Source organism: Leopardus geoffroyi, chromosome C2 (genome assembly GCF_018350155.1).
Source record: "Leopardus geoffroyi isolate Oge1 chromosome C2, O.geoffroyi_Oge1_pat1.0, whole genome shotgun sequence".
In the NCBI taxonomy this organism is placed as follows: Eukaryota; Metazoa; Chordata; class Mammalia; order Carnivora; family Felidae; genus Leopardus; species Leopardus geoffroyi.
This window is the reverse complement of record NC_059333.1, coordinates 105,100,346-105,119,706: the sequence shown is the minus strand read 5'-3', so window position 1 is coordinate 105,119,706 and position 19,361 is coordinate 105,100,346. Positions and strand designations below refer to the sequence as shown.

The window sequence follows — 19,361 nt, the reverse complement described above, 5'->3', positions numbered from 1 at the left end:
CCCAGAGAACTTATACAAATTGCACATGAAAGGTATTTAATTATTTAAAGACCTAGTAAATCCATTCACAATGGCAATATATAAACATGTCACAAGATAGCATCAAAGCTTAGAAGAATATCTTTAAGCCAATATTTTAAAGACATGTTTGCTTATTCGACGTATTTACATCTATATTGATGTAAATCTTCAAACAAGATCCATGAAAAAAAAATATGTTTGAAAGTAACACTTAGATGACATTTACTTTTGTTTTTGAAAGGAAGATCCCTCCCTCTTTTTTAAACTATTTGGTTCCCACTAACATCTTTTCTTTCAGATTCAATCACTTGGTTTAATTTTTCTAAGTGCCTTTCTCCACTAGCTTTCAAATAAATTATTTACCCCTCTGAAAATGTTTTAAACATCAACTCAGCCAAAGCTGATGTAAGTGAACCCAGAGGAATTGACAACACACAAAATAAAAGGTTTTTTTCTTAAATGGGGCTACAGAAAAACAAGGAAAAATTGATAGAAGAATAACCTTAATTCTCCATTTCCAAGGAGGGGAAATGAGTGCAAGACAAACTGGGGCATGATGACATTTTCCTAGATTTTTCCTTTTCTATCTGGAGGCAAAATGTGGCATATTTGGTGTCCATGACAAATGGGCAAGTTGTGAACTTAGAAAAGTTAATAGTTATATAGGAGAGTGTTGGGGTACTTGGTTGAAAAAGGAAATATTGCAACAGTATACAGGAAATATTTAGTGTGACTGAGCCAGCATATAGGGTTTAATTACAGAAACTTTAAAAAACAAAAGGCATGCATTCCTCAAGGTTTTGTTTTGTGGCAAGTGACCAAGGACACACACAAAAAAAGTGAACTGTGATTTTGCCTCAGGTTCACAAAGAGAGAATGAAAATTTTCAGACTTTGATTTTGACCCTAAAATAAATTCAGAAATGGGAACAGCTTTGGCCAGAAAGGGGATTATGTACCAGGTGTGTTTCCACCTCAATTTAGAAAACTGCTCCTGGAGGATAAATAATAAACCTTTTAAGTCTCTCACCACAGCTGTATGCGAAGGAGCAAGAAAGATGTAGAAACACAGCAGAGGCTGAGTGAGAAGAAGCGGGGCTGAGCTTCTTCGTGGAAGCAAGTGTGGGCGAAGTAACGAGCTGGGATCTGTTCCCACAAGAATGTTTACATCTTCATTAAACCAGAGACTCCAGCCAAAGAAATACCTCCAGGGACTAGGAATCAGGATTCTTTTTAATGCTTTAGCTTGTAATGAACTACTAAAGAAATAAAGTTGATACAGGAAAAGAGAACCTACCTTATTTTCCTGCCCTCTGACCCCAGATCCCTGGTTTCAGAGTGAGAAGGGGACTTGGAACTCACAGAATCTGTCTCCTCCACCTTATTTCACAAACCCACGGAAGTTTTTTTCTTTCTAAACTTCACATCTCCCCTTAAAGCCCCAGCATGGTCACTTGCTAAGTCCCCTCAGCTTGTTACTGCTCCAACACTGGTCTGGAGCCTTCTTAGAACTCTTAGATTCTGGTCAGCAGAGTCCTTAGGTGAATTAACAAACCACCAACAAGCCACCTACCCCCTCCACACACACACACACACACACACACACACACGTACACACGTACACACGTGCACACACATGCACATGCAAGCACAAAAACTCGCCCACAAAGGACAAAAGCAAGAACAAGTCCCTCCCCTTAGTAACAGAATGACATGCAGTTTCTACATGGTACAGCCAGCTGCACAGTAGAGTTCTCGTAAAAGCACAGGATTGGAGACTGCTGCTGTACAGAAATGTGAGAATGAATTGATACCCAGGAGGAAAAGGCAGTTAAAAAATTATCTTTATTTGCAGAAGCCTGACATACATCAACAGTGATAAGTCATGTTGATAGTACATACTTCTGATATGATGTGATGAAAATGATGCTTTCTCTGTGGCCTTTTCCCAAAACATAACCCCAGTCTAATCGCAAAGAAAATATCAGACAAATCCCAACTCAGAGACATTCTACAAAATACTTGACCTGTACTCTTAAAAACTGTCCAGGCCATCAAAAACAAGCGAAGTCTGAGAGACTGATACAGCCAAGTGGAGTCTAAGGAGACATGATACCAATCGCAATGTGGCATCCTGGATGGGATCATTGAACAGAAAAAAAAAAGACATTAGATAAAAACTAAGGAAATCTGAATAAAGTATGGACTTTAGTTAATAACAATAATAACCTACCTAGAGGTGCCTGAGTGTCTCAGTCAGTTAAGGGTCTGACTCTTGGTTTTGGCTTAGGTCATGGTCTCATGGTTCATGAGTTCAAGCCCCACATCAGGTTCTGTGATGGTGGCACAGAGCCTGCTTGGGATTCTCTCTCTCCCTCACTCTCTGCCCCTCCCTGACTCTCTCTCTCTCTCAAAATAAATAAATAAACTTTTTTTAAAAACTTAAAAAAAATAATGTATCAATATTGGTTTGTCATTTGTAACAAATCACACTAATGTAAGATGTTCATAAGAGGGGAACCTAGGTACAGAGTATATGAGAACTCTCTATACAATCTTTGCAATTTTATTTTGTAAATCTAAAACTGTTCTGAAACAAAACATTTATTTAAAAAATTCTGGTTAGGGGCGCCTGGGTGGCGCAGTCGGTTAGGCGTCCGACTTCAGCCAGGTCACGATCTCGCCATCCGTGAGTTCGAGCCCCGCGTCGGGCTCTGGCCTGATGGCTCAGAGCCTGGAGCCTGTTTCCGATTCTGTGTCTCCCTCTCTCTCTCTGCCCCTCCCCCGTTCATGCTCTGTCTCTCTCTGCTCCAAAAATAAATAAACGTTGAAAAAAAATTAAAAAAAAAATAAAATAAAATAAAAAATTCTGGTTATATAGTACGTATACTGGTACTTCAGAAGTCGGAAAGATCAGCTTACAGTCTAGTTTCTGCTTATTAACTTTATAACCCTGGACAACTCTAGCCTTCATTTTCCTTCCTTATCTCTAAAGATCGTAGGAACTGAAGGAGATCCAAATATTTCATCCCAAAGTATGCCAATTTTGGCATAAGGATTACTTTTATTATTTTAAGCTGAAGGCAATTGAGAGAAAGAGCAGACATAGGAGAAGTTCTCTGCCCTCCCCCTTTCTGCCTAAAAGCAGGGCGTAAATTCCCCTTCACAGAAGTGACACGAATTTCCATTTGTAAAGGTGTTCCTCTCTCCCATACTAGGAAGAGAACCAGCTTTATCATTGGAGAGGATACCTGGAGTTGGAGTCAGCATAGCAAATCTTACTAAACAACTCTTATCTACCACACATTTCCTAGTCAACTTCCCACACCTTACTGTCCTTTGGAGCCCCAACACCATTTTCCTTTATCTAATCACTCTGCCACAATTTATCGTTCTTTGTTAAAATAATATATAAACCCCCAAATCTAACCATTTCTTTGGGTTTTCACTTCTTTCCTGTGAAGTCCCCATGCCTATAAAAATATTAATAAGGGGCTCCTGGGTGGCTCAGTCAGCTGAACATCCAACTCTTGATTTTGGCTCGGGTCATGATCTCATGGTTCGTGGGATCAAGATCCATGGCAGGCTTCATACTGAGCGTGGAGCCTGCTTAGGATTCTCTCTCTCTCCCTCTTTCTCTGCCCCTCCCTGCTCATTCTCTCTCTCAAAATAAATAAATAAAGGTTAAAAATGTTTTCTCCTGTTAATCGGAGGTGTTTTTTGTCAGTTTAAATCATAGGCCCTAGTTACAGAACACAAGATGATAGAGGAACAGTTTTTGCTCCCCCTAAAATCAAGTGACATCAATAAACTATACGTGGGGTTGTAGCTAAGAGCATTGGAGGCTTCAAATTATTTCCTATTTGTATGACTAATGAGTATCTTCTTTAGAATTCAATTTCCTTGTCTTTAATCTAGAGGTGATAATAGTACCTTTATCTCAAGGAGATGTTGCAAGCAATAGATGAGATGATGGTAATGTAAAATGCCCAATGCAGTTCAGGACATGTGAGGTGTTATGATACATAGTCCCTGCTGCATAGTTGACCCTCAGTCAGAGATCATTCCTTTTTCTTGGCTCTCCTGCTAGAGGCACAGCAGGGGCAATATCTGGCCCCCAGCTCTGTTAGTTTAAAAAACACATTTATCCATCCAGTTAGGTGTGATCAGGTCCAGGGAAACTGAATCATCTTGATCAGACTTTCAAGAGATTAGCTCATAAACCAGCAGGCTAATGTATTAAGTTTCTTGGGAAATATAATGATCCAAGAGACTATGTCTGGCTGTGAGGCTGGTTCCTCCCAATTGGAACATCCTCTGGGATTCATCTCAGGTTCAAAAGCCAGCTCAAAGAGGACTGGGATGGGGTGCAAAGAATGCTACAGTCTCAATGGAATATGTAGCCAGCTCTTGGTAATTTATATTCCTGGTCCACTGGTATGAGCTGAATTGTGTCCCCTCAAAATTCACATGTTGAAGTCCTAACCCTCAGTACTTCAGAGTGTGACTATATTCGGAGGGAGGCCTGTAAAGAGGTAAGTAAGGTACAAGGAAGTGATTAGGGTGGGCTGCGTTCCAATATGCCTGGTGTCTTTATAAAAGGAGCAGATGAGTACACAAACAAGCGCAGAGGGAGGACCACATGAGGACACAGGGAGAAGGAGGCCATCTGCAAGCCAAGGAAGAAGAAATCAGCCCTACTCATACCTTGGTCTTGGACTTCTAGCTTCCAGAACTAGGAAAAAATGGATTTCTGTTCTTTAAGCTGCCCAGTCTGTGGTACTTTGTTATGGAGGCCCTTATAAACTAGCACCCACCCACTACAGAGAAACAACTAGTTGGCCTGGCACAAATTCTGCCTCTTATCCAATTCTCTTTTTCAACTTTCCTTCTCAAACTGAAAGCACAGCACAGATTGAGACATGCTACAATTCATTTGTATAAATAACTTTTTGTATAGACTTACTTGCATAAGTATTTATTTTATAAAGAAACTTATTTATAGAAATATATACAAGCAGATAATCAGAATCCCTTGTTGAAATTAAGAAAATACCCCAGTAGATTTGTCTACAAAAAAATGATTCCAGTGTAAAACACTTTTAGATAATACTACATACTAAAGCTTCTCTTAGAAGTTCACAATGTATGGGCACCTGGGTGGCCCAATCCATTAAGCGTCCAACTTCGTCTCAGGTCATGATCTCGCTATCTGTGAGTTTGAGCCCCGCCTCTGGCTCTGTGCTGACAGCTTAGAGGCTGGAGCCTGCTTCCGATTCTCTGCCTCTCCCTCACTTGCGTTCTGCCCCTCTCTCAAAAATAAACAAACATTTAAAACAAATTTTTTTTAAAAAGAGTTCACAATGTATCAATACATTAAAGGTTCTGAGAAATCCTACAACAATGAAAGTGTTTCAACATTATTTAATCCAATACTTGCAGAAATGATTCAGCCATGCAACTCTTTCTAGTAGGTTTCTATTTACAATTCACTTTGAGAAACTTTGCTCTGGTGGAATGCTTCCCACTTAACCATCATCATTTAAATGTGTTATTTCCTCAGGAGTCAGTTAATGTCATTCTTTTTATTCCCACAGTTTTTGTTTTTCAGAGGGTGACATTTCTTGGCTATCTTCCCAGATTCTCAAAGTTAAAGTCTTTTGTTCACACAGGATGGAAAAATAAAATTCTCCTTGCAAAGCGAGGTAAAGAGAAAACAGAAATCATTTGAGCTCATGTCATTATCTTGTCCCATCAATTAACTCTAAAAGTTCTGACAGGGCCCTAGAGAATACAAGAAGCTCCCACTTGGGGCGCTTAGCTGGCTTGAATGGTGTGACTCTTGATCTGAATGGTAAGTTCGAGCCCCACATTGAAGGGGGAGATTACTTAAAAATAAAATCTTAAAAAAAGAAGTTCCCAATTGGTGAAATGTACTTTTTAAAAGGCCATCTTTTTTGAGGATCTCTCGTTGCGGCTGATATTTTTAAAAGCCAGATAAATAAGATAACTATCTGGGAAGCTGTTAACCTATGTGATGGCTGAAGGGGACTTTCTGGAAATTAAAATGTATCCTATCTCTAGACATCTTCAATCTGAGTTTTATCTTGATCATAAGAATCAAGTTAACTCAATGAGTTAAAAGTCATTGTTATTCATAACTGATTTTTTGTCCTGCTCCTTGGTCAGCTGACCAATAAAATAATTATTCCTTTTTTGGTCTATTCTTCACCTTCATCTCTCTTAAGATCCTGATTGTCATTTCAGATTCTGCACACGGGGAGACAGAAGCTTCTGAAGAAACAGATGACCAGCTTGAGAGTAAATAATGAAACATTTATTTTCTAAAATGAGTGAGTTAGGATGTAACTTACAAGCCTACTAAATTGCTCAGTGGAGTTGCAAACAGAATTAGAGGAGGTGCCCAGAATTTTAGAATTGGAAGAGAAAATGATGGCTATGCCATGTAACACCCACCCCCTTCCCATTTTTCTATTAATAGAAGAGGAGGGGACTTGGGATTGGACTGCAAGGGACCATGTGTGATACCCAGCAAGAGCAGGCACAGTCATGGAGAGCTGGCTTCCAACTCAAGGAGGCTACTTACCAGCTGGGTAACCCCAAGCCATCCGTCAACCCCTCTGCAGAACCTGCAGTCATTGCTGCTGTGCTCTCCTTTGTGGGTGGTTACACAAAGTAAAGTAAGATCAAGTGAGTTTGTAACTGGGTGACCTCCACAAGGGAGGTTGCAAACTTGATGGTCTGTCATTTTCCTGATGTGTTTTCCTGGAATTTATTATGCTTTCAACTCTTAAATTAGGAGATTTTATTTGAAAATCTTGCCACTTGCCACAACATGGATGGCCCTAAGGGAACTTTCACTTATACTAAGTGAAATAAAACAGACACAGAAAGACAAATACCATATGATTTCATTTATATGTGGAATCCAAAAAACAAAACAAACAAATCAAATAGAAACAGACTCGTAAAAACAAAGAACAAACTGGTGGTTGCCAGAGGGGATTGAGGTGGGAAGATGGGTAAAAGGTGAAGGGGACTGAGGTACAAACTTGCAGTTAGAAAATCAGTTAAGTCACAGGGATGAAAAGTACAGCAGAGGGAATACAGTCACTGATATTATAATAACGTTGTATGACAGATGGTAACAGCACATATCACAGTGAGCACTTCCTAATGTGTATAAATGTCAAATCACTATGTTGTACACCTGTTATGGAACCTGGTCTGGATCACCCAGTGGAAGAACCAAGTGGCACTGGCAGATCTTGGAAGGCAGGAGATTAATTTCACACGGGCGGGCTCAGAGGAGATCACTCCCCAGAGGTCTGAGCCCCCAGCATAAGCAGAAGGAACAATTTATAGTCTGTTACATCCGCATTAGTAGTGATTTGGGGCACGTGGCAAGTGGGGCAGTAAGAAGAGCCTGAAGCGGAGTCCTCCGGCAGGGACTGGAATTCTCCTGTCAGTCCTGTTGGCCATCTTATAACATAATTTTTCCCTATCACACCTAAAGCTAATATAATGTTGTATGTCAACTATACTTCAATTAAAATAATTGGTTTTCCATCAGATTTTTTTTTTTAATTTTTTTAACGTTTATTTATTTTTGAGAGAGAGAGAGACAGAGCATGAATGGGGGAGGGTCAGAGAGAGGGAGACACAGAATCCGAAACAGGCTCCAGGCTCTGAGCTGTCAGCACAGAGCCCGACGCGGGGCTCGAACTCACAGACCATGAGATCATGACCTGAGCCGAAGTCGGCCGCTTAACCGACTGAGCCACCCAGGCGCCCCTAGATTTTTAGATATTTTGTCTAAATAAATGTCTTTATAGAAATATAAACAAGCAGATAATCAGAAACCCTTGTTGAAATTAAGAAAACAATGTCTTTCAACATTGGGCCCCTATTCCCAACATGGGAATTGGGAGCTCAGGAGCATTTCCCCCCTTTGGTGGGACACATGCTAGCCAGGTTATATCAGTGCTCACTCCCACCCATTCGTTAATGAGACTTGCGTGATACTGAGAGGCTTTGGATTTCCTAACCTCTGTAAAAAAGAGTGAGTTGCAATACTAGGGGTCAGGATATCAGCACTTCAACTTCTTTTTGGATGTAATGTGTGATTTCTTTTTTTTTTTTTTTTTTTTTTTTCAACGTTTATTTATTTTTGGGACAGAGAGAGACAGAGCATGAACGGGGGAGGGGCAGAGAGAGAGGGAGACACAGAATCGGAAACAGGCTCCAGGCTCTGAGCCATCAGCCCAGAGCCCGATGCGGGGCTCGAACTCACAGACTGTGAGACCGTGACCTGGCTGAAGTCGGACGCTCAACCGACTGCGCCACCCAGGCGCCCCGTAATGTGTGATTTCTTTACACTAAGATTGGAGATTTGATTTCTCTATAAATCCATAATCACTGACAGCATTGAACTTTACCTGGTCCCTGTTCTTCTGGAAAACAGAGAGGATTAATCTTCCCAACCTTTTGTTTTCTGAAATCCTCCACCTTTTTGTGTTACTAGAAAGGAATCCTGTAAAGACCTACCCCTTTCCCTTTGGAAAGACTTGCAATACCCCCTTGTTTACCATGAAAGGGCCAGACACAGACCCTCCGAATTCCTATTCTTTGTCTTGTTTTTTTTTTTTTTTTAATTTTTTTTTTCAACGTTTATTTATTTTTGGGACAGAGAGAGACAGAGCATGAACAGGGGAGGGGCAGAGAGAGAGGGAGACACAGAATCGGAAATAGGCTCCAGGCTCTGAGCCGTCAGCCCAGAGCCTGATGCGGGGCTCGAACTCACGGACCGCGAGATCGTGACCTGGCTGAAGTCGGGCGCTTAACCGACTGTGCCACCCAGGCGCCCCTCTTTGTCTTGTTAAAAGACAAAACTCAACTGAGTAAATTTGAAGATCTAATAGGTTTTATTCAATGATTCATGAATTGGGCAGCATCCCATCAAGCAAATAGAAAATTACCCCAAAAAGCTGTACAAAATGGGAGATTTTATTGGCAGCAGGGGTCAGGTCAAGGATGTTACTAGTAAAAAATGGATTGCTTTAGGCAAGGTCACCTTCCTTTGGGGATAGCAGTGGTCTATCAGGCGGGTTTCCTCATTAGTGCTGACCAGGAAATTCCAAACTGACTTGTTAAGATTATTTTCCTGGGAAAGGCTGAAACTGCAGTTAGGTTAGGTATGAAGCCTTAGTTTGGTGATGTGGTCTTACACAAGTGACTTCATTTTGGGCTTGTTGTCTCTTTAAATAGTCTCAAACATGATTGGATGAATTGACCCCTCCCAATAGGAGAGGAAGAATTTCCCCTGCCCTTCAAGGTCCTTTACGCTGGACTAAGAATCAAATTGACATGAGACAGATTAACAGGAGAAAATCTAACTTAATTTTGTATGTATGGGGAATCCACACAGACATGGAAATTCCAAAGACACTCGGAACTAAGGAGAAGGGGGCAGGGGTCTGGGACTTCAAAGGGAAGGAATACAATTTACAGGATAATGAAAAAGAGTAAATGCTTGGTAAATGAGTGCTTGCTGGGCCACTCAGAAGCAATGGGACATAGAGGACTTTGATGAAACAGGCCTTGCAGGGTTTCTCTCCATCACCATACCTGGTTCGTGTCACATAATGGAGTTCTCTATGGTCATAGTTCTCTTCCTGGAGCAGGTCCTCTATCCAAATTCTTCTAGGCAATTGTAAGGGAGCAAAGAGTTTCTTCCTGAGTCTTTTGGATCTTTATTGTTTTCAGCTGAGCATAATCTGTATGCCAAAGTGGCCCATCTTGAGGCAGATTGCCCTTGACCCCTATACCACCACTCCTACAAAAAAAAAAAAAAAAAAAAAAAGCAACTAACTAGACACAGATATAAATTTTTTTTTTTTTTTTTTTTTTTTGATCAGCTGGCTGACTGGGGCTTCTCCTGATGAAGGAAGCAACTCCAACTGTAAGATCACTCCATCTATAACTTGTCTGCTTCTCCCTACAAAAGTCTTAGGGGAAACCTTTCTGCAGAGACACTCTGATTTTGACATCTAGAAGCTCTTCTTATTGCAATTCTGAGTAAAATCAATTTCCTTACCTTCCTTGTTCAGGTTCATTTGCCTTTGACACCCTGGTTCCTGAAAACTGTATAGGACCTTTGCACAAAGCATGAATCCTGTTAAGCATTTCAGACATGACTGAGACACAGTGTTGGACAGAGGTTGGTGGGCCAAGTGTTCTCCTAACTTAGGGGCTGATGAAGAAAGGGAAGCTTCAAGAAGGCAGGAAGGGAGAGCAGGACAAATTTGGAGATAAAATGAAGACAAGAGTGGAAGGTAGGTCTTTGTGATGAGCAGAAAATTCTCTAAAAGTCATTTCTGTTCACTCAAGACAATTCCATAAGCTAAGACTTACCACCTCCATTTCATCTCACCCCTCCCACCCCCTGAATTATCTTTGGTTTCCTCACTATGGTGTGTCCTTCATGCCACCTCCAGTTATCTAATCAAAACCAAGCCATTATCATCACACTGATCTATTATAAGACTATGGCTATTCTCCACTGCCTTTAGGGTCAAGACCAAAACCTGTAGTGTGGCACAGAAGATGCTTCACATCTTGGTCCCAACGTGTCTTTCCAGCAGTTTTCCCCCACCAATCCTCAAGCCACACCCTCCCCCAATAGAGCAATACAAACAAAGCTTCTGACTCAACAGCTAGCGTCCCAGAGGAGTCCTGATCTCTATACCCATATTAGAGTTCTGGCAGACCTCCAGGAGCACTGTTTACATAAGGAACAAGTGGCCCCAAGAGAAACAGGAAAAAAAAAAACAATGTTGGAGCTTATGTTAATCCCAGGAACCCTGGCATTAAGGCTGCCCCAATGTGAATGGTACATGGAATTTGCTGGCCATCAAGGGAGAGAGATGCTGTGAGGGTTGTAGAAAGAGCATCCTGCTTCCTGGAAAACCAGGAACTGACAGAGCACAGCCTCAGGTTATCTGATTCTAATCTCTTAGTTGTCTTTGGGCTATTTTGGAAACTTTTCAGTTGTAAGTGGTTGATAGTAATGCAAAATGATTCTCATGAACATGTAAATTTTCTCCTGACTGATAGAGGTCCAGTTGATCCCCCCCCCCCCATGGAAAAACCAGTTTGCTTCCGTTTACATATGAATTTCAATATTTCTGATCTATAAATACATCTGTTCTTAGAGTATAATGCCTGCCTGATTCCTTCATTGGTTAATAAGTAAAATTAAATCTTTAACATATATATATATACAATTGACCCTTGAACAACCCGGGGGTTAGGGCCACTAATACAAAATTCCATGTGTAACTTTTGACTCGCACCAAAACTTTACTGTTTACCAGAAGCCTTATGATAACAGTTGAGCGACACATATTTTGTATGTTATGTGTATTACCTATGTTATTCTAAAAATAAAGTAAGTAGAGAAAAGAATGTTTTTTTTTTTTAATTTTTTTTTTAACGTTTATTTATTTTTGAGACAGAGAGAGAGACAGAGCATGAACGGGGGAGGAGCAGAGAGAGGGAGACACAGAATCGGAAGCAGGCTCCAGGCTCTGAGCCATCAGCCCAGAGCCCGACGCGGGGCTCGAACTCACGGACCTCGAGATCGTGACCTGAGTTGAAGTCAGACGCTTAACCGACTGAGCCACCCAGGCGCCCCTAGAAAAGAATGTTATTAAGAAAATCATAAGGGGGTGCCTGGGTGGCTCAGTCAGTTAAGCACTGACTTCAGCTCAGGTCATGATCTTGCAGTTTGTGGGTTTGAGCCGTTTTGGGCTCTGTGCTGATGGTCCAGAGCCTGGATCCTGCTTTGGGTTCTTTGTCTCCTTCTCTCTTTCTGTCCCTCCCCCGCTCATGTTCTCTCTCTCTCTCTCGAAAATAAAATAAACATTAAAAAATTTTAGAGAAAGAAAGAAAATCATAAGGAAGAGACAATACAATTACATTTACAGTACTCTATTTATTGAAAAAAATCCACGTGATGAGGTTTTGGAATGGTAGTGGGGGGCGGGTCTGGACATCACAACAGAAAGAATTCTCAAAGATGTCTTTGATGCAAAAAGGGGATCTTATTAAAGGACGGGGACAAGATCTGTGGGCAGAAAGAGCTGCACTGGGGTTGTGAAGAGTGGCTGGTTATACCCTATGGAGGGGGGGTGGATAAAGACAAAAGGGAGGGAGGCCTCCAGAGGGACTTTGATATGTGAAAGAGGCCTCCTAAAATACTGGAGGCCTTGCTGTTGTCAACCTAAGGTTGTTTTCCCCCTAGTAAGGCATTAACATTAAGACAAATATACTCTGTATTTGCCTCATGTATTTGTCCAGGGGCTGCAGGTTAAAAGGAAATTTAATTTTACCTGCCATTTCCTTCTTGCATTTGTTCCCCACATCACTATGGAGGGGACGGTGATATTAGGGCTCCAGGAAACTGAGTCTATAGGTTTCTGGAGATCAGGCTATTGATAAGATTGCCTTTTTCTTGTAATTTACTAAGATATTTGTAAACTGATGGGCACTCATGTTCTGTATGACTGTGATCTCTGTCAGTTAACCATTTGTTTTCTTCCTTCCCTTTCCTTTGTTCTTGAGCAGCCAGGAGTGCCTGAGGAATATCACACATATCCCACCTGGACTGGCAGGTGGGGGCTTGTGCTAGCTTGTGCTTGATGCTCAACCTGCCTTATGCTCCCTCATCACATGTATAAGTGGACCCAAGCAGCTCAAACCCACGTTGTTCAAGAAAGAACTATATGTGTGTGTGTGTTTGCCATGATTTTAATTTTTTTAAGTTTATTTATTTTTGAGAGATAGTGTACACTCTTCGAGTGGGGAAGGAAGAGAGAGAGAGAGAGAGAGAGGGAGAATCCCAAGCAGGCTCAATGCTGTCAACACAGAGACTGACTTGGTGCTTGATCTCACAAAGTGTGAGATCATGACCTGAACCAAAATCAAGAGTCGGACACATAACTGACTGAGCCAACAAGGTGATGAGGGAGCATGGGGCAAGTGGAGGGCAAAGTACAGGCTAAAAGCACCCCCCCACACACACACACACACGCACCCAAGTGGAATATATATGATATTCCTCAGATACTCCTGGCTACTCAAGAACAAAGGAAAAGGGTTTAAGTGCTTGCCATGGTGATGTGGGAAACTAAGGCAAATGAAAAACTAAATTTCCTTACTGCCTACAGCCCATTGACAAGTCCTTGAAACTGGCAGAGTGACCTCCCTCTAGGAGCTCAGCTGCCTTCATGATGACACTTTGCTAGGGGCAAAAGAGAATCTTAGCTTAAGGTTATACTGACCTCCCAGGATCCTGTAAGTCTATTTTAACATATAAAAATTCCTTTGGAAACTCCCTTTATCTCAACTGCCCCAAGATATATACTGGCAATCATACTCCAAGCTTATGGCCGCCTGATATACATCTGAAAGTGTCTCATGACTAAGGCTTTACTAGACGGTAATAAATGGCATTTTCCAAAAACAACTAGCCCCTGAAGGTCCTGGAAACCTTGCTTCCCAAATACCTTAGGGACTTAACTCTATCCCTAACCTCTTCCAAACCTGAGGATGTATAATCAGTTACCCATCACAACCCCAGGACACCTCTTTCTGCCTATAGGTCCTGTCCCTGTGCTTTCATAAAATAATTTTTTTGCACCAAAGACATCTTCAAGAATTCCTTCTTGGCCGTTGGCTCCAGAGCACCCCACCATCACCCCAGAACTTCATCAAAGGCACCCCTGCCATGATTTTAATTTTAATTATCTTTAATAGAGGATAAGATGCTGTCTGGTCCTACCCAAAATTCTCCCAAAGCTGCCCAGAGACAAGTTGTCTCAGCCTCTCCAGGGAATCGTCACAGGAGACTGAGGGAGTGATGTCACTATTCTAGTATTTTATAAAATGAGTTGTGAAACATCATGTAAGGAGACGTTCTTCACCTTGAGAGAGCACTCCAGTGGCTCAGCAGATACCAGCATCAACAGGTAAGTCAGCAGTGGGGCTGCAATGGCGGTCAGGTTCTGTGCCACAGCAGCAGAGGGTTAAGGAAAGCTGTAGGTAAGGATGCTGACAGGGAGACAGAAGGGAAACCAGGAGGACTGAGGAGTGGATGAGCCTGGGAGCTCAGTGGGCCTCAAGCCTATAGACTTTTCTTGTTGTCATTGTTAAGGTTCCCCACATTCTTTGAATATCCATCCTCCTTAAGGCAGACATAGCACTGGGGAGGGAAGAAAGTATTAAGTTACATTGGTGCTATATTCAGTGAGTTCTTGTGCTCCTAGTATTCACTGTTCAGGAACCTAGGATACCAGCTTATGTAAGAAAGCAAATATGGTATAGAAAATACGCTGAGATGCCCATTTGCTGACATCATCCCTTACTCAAATATCCCTCCCCAAGCACTCTAGTATCCATACCAGTTATCAGTCAAAGACTGTGGTCAGTCTGTCTTCAGCTGTCAGAGACTGTAAATGTATCTGCCATTTTCAGATGACATCTGCGACTATGAACACTACAATGCAATCAATTTCAAAATGAAATTGCAAGTCTTTTAAAAGATGTGGGTGTGTGAAGCAATGAGTCTGACACTGGAGATGTGTTTGAATCATGTGTAAAGCTATGACAGGCAGGAAGAAACAGTTAATAACAGAGGAAAAAAAAACAAAAAGTAACCAGATTTGGCAGACATTGTAGGTGACTCATTCAACATCTCCCACCCCCTTCTTTTCCTGCCTGTCTTTACTTTAGAAGCTGGAAACGCTGAAATATCTTTCTCCCTGTGTTTTCTGCAGCCAGCAAGAACTGACTGCCAAGTTCAAATCTCTTCCTAACTATGTATCCTGAGCAAGTCATTTAACTCTCTTTTCCTCAGTTTGCTCATCTGTAAAATGTACCTGCCTCATGGAGATGTTCTGAGAATTAAATGAGTTAATATATGTGAACCCTTAAGAATAGTTCCTGGTGAAAAAAACAAAAACACTAACTCAGGGGCACCGGGCTGGCTCAGTCGGTAGAGCATACAACTCTTGATCTTGGGGTTGTGTGTTTAAGCCCCATGTTGGGCATAGAGCCTACTTAAAAAAAAAAAAAAAAAAAAGAAGCACTAACTCAAAAAGATATCTGTACCCCCATGTTCACTGCAGTATTATTTACAATAGCCAAGATATGGAAACAACCTAAGTGTCTATTGATGGATGAATGGATAAAAAAGATATGATAGATATACATGTGATACATACACAGAATGGAATACTACTCAGCCATAAAAAAGAATGAAATCTCACCATTTTCAACAAAAATGGATGGACCTTGAGGGCATTATGCTAAGTGAAATGAGTTAGATACAGACAAATACTCTCTGGTCTTACTTATACATGGATTTTACAACAACAACAACAACAACAAAGAGTCCAAGCTCATAGATACAGAGAACAGATTGATGGCTGCTAGAGGTAGGGGGTGGGCAAAATGGGTGAAGGAAGTCAAATGTTACAAACTTCCAGTTATAAAATAAATAAGTCATGGAGATGTAATTTATGGTGTGGCAAATATAGTTCATAATACTGTATTCTATATTTGAAAGTTGCTGAGAGAGTAAATCTTAAAAATCTCATTACAAGAAAAAAAATTCTATAACTATGTGTGGTGATGGACGTTAACTAGATTTATTGTGGTGACCATTTCTCAATATATACAAATATTGAATCATTATGCTGTACACCTGAAACTAATATAATGTTATTTGTCAATTATACCTTAATTAAAAACAAACAACAAAAAAGAATCGTTTCTGGCAACTAGCAAGAGCTCAGTAAGTGTGACCAGGAGTCTAACTGATCTACAAGTAGGGTCACATGCATGCACACCTCTTGGTGTGGAGGTGGGGAGACATGACTAACAGTCCCACAGACTGCATATTTTGGAAGAATCGTGGTTTACTGAAGCAAATTCTGGATGCTGGGCTAGCCAAAGTTTCACCAGCTCTGCTAACATAGCAGAGACAGCCCAGGGCAATTGTCATAAGTCACCAGGGGCCCAAGGAGAAGGTATCTAACACCTGGAATGTTGAATTCCTGAGTCTTCACCACTGCACGTTTGGAAGGCTAGTCCAGAGCCCAACAAGTTTGGAAAGTTCTTTTCTTCCTGCCCTGATATTCCTCCTACATTTTTCTGTGCTTAATTTTCTCATGCTTAATTTTCTCAGCCCTGTATCTATTCACACAAAATTGTGATAAACACTCCTCTCCCATCTGTAATGTTAATCTGGAACTATTTGGAATGCATAATCCTGCCAACACTTGGTTGGCTATACATCATCGTTAGCAGAACAATTCTGCCCTCCCCCCGTCAGCCACATTTGTCAAGTTCCTACTGTTTTCTTGGCTGGAACTTTTCTCCCTTAGTAATTCTTCTCAGTAAGCCCCTCAATTTATCCCATCTTGCTGATCGTGTTTCTTTAATAGTCCCTCAGTTTTCCTTGCCCCTACCCCCAGACTCTTCAGGGATTCAAACTGGCTTTTGCTCACCAGGGCAGCCTGGCTGAATGCACGTGTCCTGTTTCTTGGCTATTCTCGATCCCTTGGCTGTTGAGTTTTTCTCTAGAGCATCGTGATGAGTAATTGCACCTAAATCTCTAGCAAAGCAGTGCCAAGAACTAACAGGAGGCCCTCTGAGCATAAAATTACAATTTCAAACTGAAATGTTTCTCTAATCATTTCCTGCCTTTCTCAATTCCTTCCATCCCATCTTATAATCATCCTCCATAAAGATAAAAATAAAATGAAATCTGGTTATAGAATTTCTGAACTTTAAACAGATTCACTGAAACACGGGTTGTAAACTTCCATTTTGTACAAATGCTCAATTTGAAGAGAATAGATATGTAATCCATCTGTGAAATTAATAAAACAAAACATTATTTCATTAATAGGCAAGCTAATTCAATGTAGACATATGAAAAAGACCATAAGGAGTAACCAGCGAAATATATGGAGGATGAAATAGTGAAGTAGTGTTAGCTTCACTCTAAAGTTGAGTCTCTAGAAGCAGCATAAACAAGAAAGGCATGTTGGGAATTTAGAGAAGGGATATCTCAAAGTTGTCATTTTGTATGGTCATTGATACTTTGATATTACTGTTCAAAGCATAATTTTTAACTCAAAATATTATGGACAAGCAAACATTTCACAAAAGAAGATGTACCAAAGGCTTAAGCACATGGAAAAAATGTTCAACATCATTAGTCATTAGGGCAAAGCAAATAAAAACGACAATGAGATATACTAGATATAGCCAAAAATAAGAAGACTGACAATCCAAAATATTGGCAAAAACATAGAGCAACTGGAACTCTAGTTTTCATCTCTGTTGGAGATGAACAATGGTACAGCTATTTTGGAATATAATTTGGCAATTTCTTAAGAAACATACTCTTACCTTATAACCCAGTCATTCAACTCCTAGATATTTATGAAGAGAAATGAAATCAAATGTCCACACAAGGATTTATACACAAATGGTCTTAGCAGTTTTATTCAAAATAGCCACTGATTGTAAAGAACCCAACTGTCCATCAGCAGGTGTATGGATAAACAAAATATGGTATATATCCATACAAGGGATCAGTAAAAAAGGGATGAACTACTGATATATGCAACAAGGATTAATCTCAAAATCATCATGTTGAATGAAAGAAGCCAAACACAAAAGAGTTTATGCTGTATAATTCCAAGTATTTATTTTTGAGACAGAGAGAGACAGAGCATGAACAGGGGAGGGGCAGAGACAGAGGGAGACACAGAATCTGAAACAGGCTCCAGGCTCTGAGCTGTCAGCACAGAGCCCGACGCGGGGCTCGAACTCACCAGCCGTAAGACCATAACCTGAGTCGAAGTCAAACGCTTAACCGACTGAGCCACCCAGGCGGCCCTGTATAATTCCAAGTATATAAAATTCTAAACAATGCAAACTAATCTATAGTGAAAGTAAAGCAATGGTTGCCTGGACACAGGGATGAAGAGAGAATAGATTGCAAAGAGGCATATGGAAACCTTTGTAGGTGAGGAAATACTCTTTTATCTTAATTGTGGCAGTAGTCTTACAAGTGTGTCAAATCTGTCAAAACTTATTGGACTGTGCACTTATTTATTTTTTAACTTTTTAATGTTTATTTATATTTGAGAGAGAGATTTAAAATAGTTCTTCAACCTGAGTGCCTTATGTTTAATACTCTTTGAATGGGATTTGAGTAGGGAGCTGAAGTTCCTCCAATACCTTTTAGGTATTTCCAACACCTTTTGGGTATTTCTGGAAAGGTCCTTGTCTCTCCGGGAACTGAGCTTCTAGATTCAGGAGTAATATCCAGGAAGCTGAGAAAGAGTGAAAGTGCCCATCACTCACACTCTCTAACCCTGTCCTCTCTGCTGTCCCTCTCCCCCAGACAGCCAAGTAAACCCATATCTATAACTGCCATTGGGCACGTATTATAGCCAAACACTTCACATGTGTTATTTCACTCAATTTACTATAACAACTACATAAGGCAGATACTGTTGAGATGCCTCTCATATAGATGAGAAAACTAGGGCTCAGAGAATTTATGTGATGAACCCAACTACATTGTTAGTAATTAGCAGAGCTGGGATTATAAATCACACATTCTGACTCCAGAGCCATCTTTAACCACCCTATTCCCTAACATGGAAATCCACCTAGTTGACAATTGTTCAGTTAAAAGGACCCTCACTGGGGTGCCTGGGTGGTTCAGTCGGCTATGTGTTCGACTTTGGTTCAGGTCATGATCCCATAGTTCGTGGGTTAGAGCCCCGTGTCGGGCTGTGCTGACAGCCTGGAGCCTGGAGCCTGCTTTGGATTCTGTGTCTCCCTCTCTCTCGGCCCCTCTCTGGCTTACACTCTGTCTCTCTCAAAAATAAATAAACATTAAAAAAAATTTTTTTTAATTAAAAAAAAAAGGACCCTCACCTTTGCTAACTATAATTCAGGCACCACCTATAAATCCAAGTCTGGAGTTCTGGCATCGCTGGTGCTTTGGTCTCTGGAGGGAGGGGAATTGGTCAAAGGAAGGGAGGCACATGCTTCCACAGAGGATTTCCTGGCTGCCTGAGTCTCCACACCGGCAACAGCCCACAACTTCCTTAACAAAGCCAGATCTGAAAAGGGGCTGATTGCCCCAGTGACACCCCAGGAAGAAAGCATTTCAGGTTTAAAATCTCCTTCTTTGGGAGCATGTCTCTCACTCTTTGTAGAAGACATAGC

General features: G+C 41.0%; 1 long non-coding RNA gene across 1 annotated transcript in view; it reads right to left on the bottom strand.

Annotated features, from left to right (window-relative positions):
- Positions 1-1,783: 1,783 nt before the first annotated feature.
- LOC123611315 overlaps positions 1,784-19,361 on the bottom strand; it is a 110,236-nt gene continuing 92,658 nt past the window's right edge. Inside the window, exon 3 of the long non-coding RNA XR_006718581.1 lies at positions 1,784-2,154. This is a non-coding gene — a long non-coding RNA (uncharacterized LOC123611315). The remainder of the gene's footprint in view (positions 2,155-19,361) is intronic.